The sequence below is a fragment of the Oncorhynchus keta genome, chromosome 18, assembly GCF_023373465.1.
Source record: "Oncorhynchus keta strain PuntledgeMale-10-30-2019 chromosome 18, Oket_V2, whole genome shotgun sequence".
Lineage (NCBI taxonomy): Eukaryota > Metazoa > Chordata > Actinopteri > Salmoniformes > Salmonidae > Oncorhynchus > Oncorhynchus keta.
This window is the reverse complement of record NC_068438.1, coordinates 40,327,887-40,335,494: the sequence shown is the minus strand read 5'-3', so window position 1 is coordinate 40,335,494 and position 7,608 is coordinate 40,327,887. Positions and strand designations below refer to the sequence as shown.

The following is a 7,608-nucleotide window of genomic DNA, read 5'->3' as shown; positions in this document are numbered from 1 at the left end:
GTCTACCGTAGATAAAGAGTAGATAACCATGCAGTCTACCGTAGATAAAGAGGAGATAACCATGCAGTCTACCGTAGATAAAGAGTAGATAACCATGCAGTCTACCGTAGTTAAAGAGTAGATAACCATGCAGTCTACCGTAGTTAAAGAGTAGATAACCATGCAGTCTACCGTAGTTAAAGAGTAGATAACCATGCAGTCTACCGTAGTTAAGAGTAGATAACCATGCAGTCTACCGTAGTTAAAGAGGAGATAACCATGCAGTCTACCGTAGATAAAGAGTAGATAACCATGCAGTCTACCGTAGATAAAGAGTAGATAACCATGCAGTCTACCGTAGTTAAAGAGTAGATAACCATGCAGTCTACCGTAGTTAAAGAGGAGATAACCATGCAGTCTACCGTAGATAAAGAGTAGATAACCATGCAGTCTACCGTAGTTAAAGAGGAGATAACCATGCAGTCTACCGTAGTTAAAGAGTAGATAACCATGCAGTCTACCGTAGTTAAAGAGTAGATAACCATGCAGTCTACCGTAGTTAAAGAGGAGATAACCATGCAGTCTACCGTAGTTAAAGAGTAGATAACCATGCAGTCTACCGTAGATAACGAGTAGATAACAATGTTGTAGTATAACCATGTTGTAGTATAACTGTAGATAACCATGTTGTAGTATAACTGTAGATAACCATGTTGTAGTGTAACTGTAGATAACCATGTTGTAATGTAACTGTAGATAACCATGTTGTAGTATAACTGTAGATAACCATGTTGTAGTATAACTGTAGATAACCATGTTGTAGTATAACTGTAGATAACCATGTTGTAGTATAACTGTAGATAACCATGTTGTAGTATAACTGTAGATAACCATGTTGTAGTATAACTGTAGATAACCATGTTGTAGTATAACTGTAGATAACCATGTTGTAGTATAACTGTAGATAACCATGTTGTAATGTAACTGTATAACTGTAGATAACCATGTGTGTATAACTAGATAACCATGTGTAGTATAACTGTAGATAACCATGTTGTAGTAACTGTAGATAACCATGTTGTAATACTGTAGTATAACTGTTGTAGTGTAACTGATAACCATGTTGTAGTGTAACTGCAGATAACCATGTTGTAGTATAACTGTAGATAACCATGTTGTAGTATAACTGTAGATAACCATGTTGTAGTGTAACTGCAGATAACCATGTTGTAGTATAACTGTAGATAACCATGTTGTAGTATAACTGTAGATAACCATGTTGTAGTATAACTGTAGATAACCATGTTGTTGTGTAACTGTAGATAACCATGTTGTCTACTGTAGTATAACTGTAGATAACCATGTTGTAGTATAACTGTAGATAACCATGTTGTCTACTGTAGTATAACTGTAGATAACCATGTTGTAGTATAACTGTAGATAACCATGTTGTAGTATAACTGTAGATAACCATGTTGTCTACTGTAGTATAACTGTAGATAACCATGTTGTAATGTAACTGTAGATAACCATGTTGTAGTTTAACTGTAGATAAACATGTTGTAGTATAACTGTAGATAACCATGTTGTAGTATAACTGTAGATAACCATGTTGTTGTGTAACTGTAGATAACCATGGTGTAGTATAACTGTAGATAACCATGTTGTAATGTAACTGTAGATAACCATGTTGTAGTATAACTGTAGATAACCATGTTGTAGTATAACTGTTGATAACCATGTTGTAGTATAACTGTAGATAACCATGTTGTAGTATAACTGTAGATAACCATGTTGTAGTATAACTGTAGATAACCATGGTGTAGTATAACTGTAGATAACCATGGTGTAGTATAACTGTAGATAACCATGTTGTTGTGTAACTGTAGATAACAATGTTGTAATGTAACTGTAGATAACCATGTTGTTGTATAACTGTAGATAACCATGGTGTAGTATAACTGTAGATAACCATGTTGTAGTTTAACTGTAGATAACCATGTTGTAGTATAACTGTAGATAACCATGTTGTAGTATAACTGTAGATAACCATGTTGTAGTATAACTGTAGATAACCATGTTGTAGTATAACTGTAGATAACCATGTTGTTGTGTAACTGTAGATAACCATGTTGTAGTTTAACTGTAGATAACCATGTTGTAGTATAACTGTAGATAACCATGTTGTAGTATAACTGTAGATAACCATGTTGTAGTATAACTGTAGATAACCATGTTGTAGTATAACTGTAGATAACCATGTTGTAGTATAACTGTAGATAACCATGTTGTAGTATAACTGTAGATAACCATGTTGTAGTATAACTGTAGATAACCATGTTGTAGTTTAACTGTAGATAACCATGTTGTAGTATAACTGTAGATAACCATGTTGTAGTGTAACTGTAGATAACCATGTTGTTGTGTAACTGTAAATAACCATGTTGTAGTTTAACTGTAGATAACCATGTTGTAGTATAACTGCAGATAACCATGTTGTAGTGTAACTGTAGATAACCATGTTGTAGTTTAACTGTAGATAACCATGTTGTAGTATAACTGTAGATAACCATGTTGTCTACTGTAGTATAACTGTAGATAACCATGTTGTAGTATAACTGTAGATAACCATGTTGTAGTTTAACTGTAGATAACCATGTTGTAGTATAACTGTAGATAACCATGTTGTAGTTTAACTGTAGATAATCATGTTGTAGTATAATAAATATGCTGTCTACTGTAGTGTAACAGTGGGTGTGTATTGGTAATAATGAATGGCTTGAGGAACTGACAGTTACAGAGAGAGATATTAAAGGTAAATAATGCTACAGATTTGCCCAACGCAGTAAAGCTCCAACACCACCAGGTACAGGAGACCGAGAAGGTAAAGAGGGGGGAGAGATGGGGCAACCAGAGGAGGAAAAGAAGGGGAGTGAAAGAGGGGTTAGAGAGAGGAGGGAAAGAGGGGTTAGAGAGAGGAGGGAAAGAGGGGTTAGAGAGAGGAGGGAAAGAGGGGTTAGAGAGAGGAGGGAAAGAGGGGTTAGAGAGAGGAGGGAAAGAGGGGTTAGAGAGAGGAGGGAAAGAGGGGTTAGAGAGAGGAGGGAAAGAGGGGTTAGAGAGAGGAGGGAAAGAGGGGTTAGAGAGAGGAGGCAGAGGCAGAAAAGAGGAGGGAGAGTGATATAATTAGGGGTTATCTCTCTTGCTTTCCCTGTGTCCCAATATATCTCTCACTTTCTCTCTCGCTTTGCCTCTATGTTCATCTGCCCCCATGCTGTCTAAGCCCCCCACATCCCTCTCCCCGACTGTTCCTTCCTCTCCCAGCATCATAATATTATGGCTAATGTTTCTGGGCCACACTGTGCTGCACGCACGCACGCACGCACACAGAAACACACACAGGTTAGAGGGGTTTATTGTAGCCCATCTGGGCCACACTGAGGCTCAGAAGTAATAATGATGAGGGGGATAACCCTTACAGACACACACACACACACACACACACACACACACACACACACACACACACACACACACACACACACACACACACACACACACACACACACACACACACACACACTGACCAGAGCAGCTCATTTGAGAGCAGCATTGATGTGACGCAAAAGTGTGTACTGTGTGTGTGTATTAGTGTTGGTGTGCCGTAGTGTGTGTGTTGATGTGCTATAATGTGTGTGTGTGTCTCAGTGTTGTTGTGCCATAGTGTGTGTATGTATGTGTGTTGATGTGCCATAATATGTGTGTGTGTGTGTGTGTGTGTGTGTGTGTGTCGTCGCCTGAAACGGTTAAATTGAAGGGAAATAAACCCTCAGAATGAGGAAAATGTAAAGCCCTTTGAATTGAATTGAATTAAACATCTTTCAGTACCAACTGATAGAGAAGCTTGAGGTGGCGGATGTTTCCTTCAGCAAACACAAGCCAGTGCCGTAGAGCCTGTCAATCAACTATGTGTGAATAAGATGCCACACAGATGTCCACACTCATTTTGAGATGCCACACAGATGTCCACACTCATTTTGAGATGCCACACAGATGTCCACACTCATTTTGAGATGCCACACAGATGTCCACACTCATTTTGAGATGCCACACAAACGTCCACACTCATTCAGAGATGCCACACAAACGTCCACACTCATACTGAGATGCCACACAGATGTCCACACTCATTTTGAGATGCCACACAGATGTCCACACTCATTTTGAGATGCCACACAGATGTCCACACTCATTTTGAGATGCCACACAGATGTCCACACTCATTTTGAGATGCCACACAGATGTCCACACTCATTTTGAGATGCCACACAGATGTCCACACTCATTTTGAGATGCCACACAAACGTCCACACTCATACAGAGATGCCACACAAACGTCCACACTCATTTTGAGATGCCACACAGATGTCCACACTCATTTTGAGATGCCACACAGATGTCCACACTCATTTTGAGATGCCACACAAACGTCCACACTCATTCAGAGATGCCACACAAACGTCCACACTCATACAGAGATGCCACACAAACGTCCACACTCATACAGAGATGCCACACAAACGTCCACACTCATACAGAGATGCCACACAAACGTCCACACTCATACAGAGATGCCACACAAACGTCCACACTCATACAGAGATGCCACACAAACGTCCACACTCATACAGAGATGCCACACAAACGTCCACACTCATACAGAGATGCCACACAAACGTCCACACTCATACAGAGATGCCACACAAACGTCCACACTCATACAGAGATGCCACACAAACGTCCACACTCATACAGAGATGCCACACAAACGTCCACACTCATACAGAGATGCCACACAAACGTCCACACTCATACAGAGATGCCACACAAACGTCCACACTCATACAGAGATGCCACACAAACGTCCACACTCATACAGAGATGCCACACAAACGTCCACACTCATACAGAGATGCCACACAAACGTCCACACTCATACAGAGATGCCACACAAACGTCCACACTCATACAGAGATGCCACACAAACGTCCACACTCATACAGAGATGCCACACAAACGTCCACACTCATACAGAGATGCCACACAAACGTCCACACTCATACAGAGATGCCACACAAACGTCCACACTCATACAGAGATGCCACACAAACGTCCACACTCATACAGAGATGCCACACAAACGTCCACACTCATACAGAGATGCCACACAAACGTCCACACTCATACAGAGATGCCACACAAACGTCCACACTCATACAGAGAGATTTCACGTCAGGTATCTTATCTACAAAGCTCCTGACAAAGAGACAGAACTGTCTGAAATGATAAAGACTGAATACTCTAAATGTCCTTTACCAGTAGTTACTAACACATGAAACCAATCAAATCAGATACCTTCAGAAAGACTGAAATGAAGAGAAACATAAGGGGAAAGAGAGAGAAGAAGAAGCAGATATTTATGTAGAAATAAGGAGAGAGAGAAGAAGAAGCAGATATTTATATAGAAATAAGGAGAAAGAAATGATAAAGACAGATATTTATATGAAATAAGTAGTTACTAACACATGAAACCAATCAAATCAGATATTTATATAGAAATAAGGAGAAAGAGAAGAAGAAGCAGATATTTATGTAGAAATAAGGAGAAAGAGAAGAAGAAGCAGATATTTATATAGAAATAAGGAGAAAGAGAAGAAGAAGCAGATATTTATATAGAAATAAGGAGAAAGAGAAGAAGAAGCAGATATTTATGTAGAAATAAGGAGAAAGAGAAGAAGAAGCAGATATTTATGTAGAAATAAGGAGAAAGAGAAGAAGAAGCAGATATTTATGTAGAAATAAGGAGAAAGAGAAGAAGAAGCAGATATTTATATATAAATAAGGAGAAAGAGAAGAAGAAGCAGATATTTATGTAGAAATAAGGAGAAAGAGAAGAAGAAGCAGATATTTATATATAAATAAGGAGAAAGAGAAGAAGAAGCAGATATTTATATAGAAATAAGGAGAAAGAGAAGAAGAAGCAGATATTTATGTAGAAATAAGGAGAAAGAGAAGAAGAAGCAGATATTTATATAGAAATAAGGAGAAAGAGGAGAAGAAGCAGATATTTATATAGAAATAAGGAGAAAGAGAAGAAGAAGCAGATATTTATGTAGAAATAAGGAGAAAGAGAAGAAGAAGCAGATATTTATATAGAAATAAGGAGAAAGAGAAGAAGAAGCAGATATTTATATAGAAATAAGGAGAAAGAGAAGAAGAAGCAGATATTTATATAGAAATAAGGAGAAAGAGGAGAAGAAGCAGATATTTATATAGAAATAAGGAGAAAGAGAAGAAGAAGCAGATATTTATATAGAAATAAGGAGAAAGAGAAGAAGAAGCAGATATTTATATAGAAATAAGGAGAAAGAGAAGAAGAAGCAGATATTTATATAGAAATAAGGAGAAAGAGAAGAAGAAGCAGATATTTATGTAGAAATAAGGAGAGAGATATAGAAAGAGATTGTGAGTAAACAAGATCAGTAAGTTTTAGACTTTTATCATGTGTGTGTTTGTGTGTGTGTTTGTGTGTGTTTGTGTGTGTGTTTGTGTACCTACCTCCTCCCTCAGCCGCTGCCTAGCGCTGCCCTCCGCCCGGCAAACCGCACGCATCATCACTGTTAAACAACAAGAAACGCGTGATGGAGACACGCTCTGTCAAACGACAGGAACAGTGTGATGTTAAACGACAAGAATAGCGAGATGGTGCCGGCAGTGACAGACGATTGAGAATGAGGAGGGTGAAGAGGGACGAGCCGATACGGAGATGAAAAAAACGCCACGAGCGCCCGCGAAACACGCCTGTCACACACACTGCCTCTGCCCATTAATACCAACAAACATACTAACACACAGAGAGAGTGCACACAAAAACACACACGTTTTACTTTTAATATAGAACTGACATATAGAACTGACACCAGATGTGCCCTTGCTCTCCCTCTCATTCTCTCGGACATTAATCCCCACATCTGTCCTGCTGGATCTGACAGGGGATTAACCTGCTGCATTTTGCTGCCTCATTGGGTCTCACTCTCTCTCACACACACACACACACACACACACACACACACACACACACACACACACACACACACACAGATGGGTGGGCTCTCCAGACAGATGGGCTCTCCAGAACACATATCTCAAACAGCACTCAGAAATATTGAGGCTGATTGTTTCAACAGAACCGAGTTCCATTGATGATGATGAAGTTGGAGGTGACAATGATGATGAAGGTGGAAGTGATGATGATGATGGTGGTGGTGGTAATGGTGGTGAAGGTGATTGTGATGGTGATGGTGGTGGTGAGAGGGAGAGAGAAGAGTGAAATATCTGTCGATGTGCCTCTGAGCAAGGTAATTAACCCGAGTTGCTTCTGTAAATCACTGTGGATAAGAGTGTCTGCTAAATGTCAAATGAAGAACCAATCCCCAGTAGCTGGTTAGACTTTTAGCTTTCCGCTTACTGAAATATACTGTATTCATATACTGTATTCATATACTGTATTCATATACTGTATTCATATAGTGTATTAATATAGTGTATTCATATACTGTATTCATATACTGT

The 7,608-nt window shown here is 39.2% G+C and overlaps 1 long non-coding RNA gene across 1 annotated transcript in view; it reads right to left on the bottom strand.

The window, feature by feature from the left end:
• Window positions 1–6,589: 6,589 nt before the first annotated feature.
• The window catches only part of LOC127908793 (uncharacterized), a 4,302-nt gene continuing 3,283 nt past the window's right edge, over window positions 6,590–7,608 (bottom strand). Inside the window, exon 3 of the long non-coding RNA XR_008068447.1 lies at window positions 6,590–6,653. This is a non-coding gene — a long non-coding RNA (uncharacterized LOC127908793). The remainder of the gene's footprint in view (window positions 6,654–7,608) is intronic.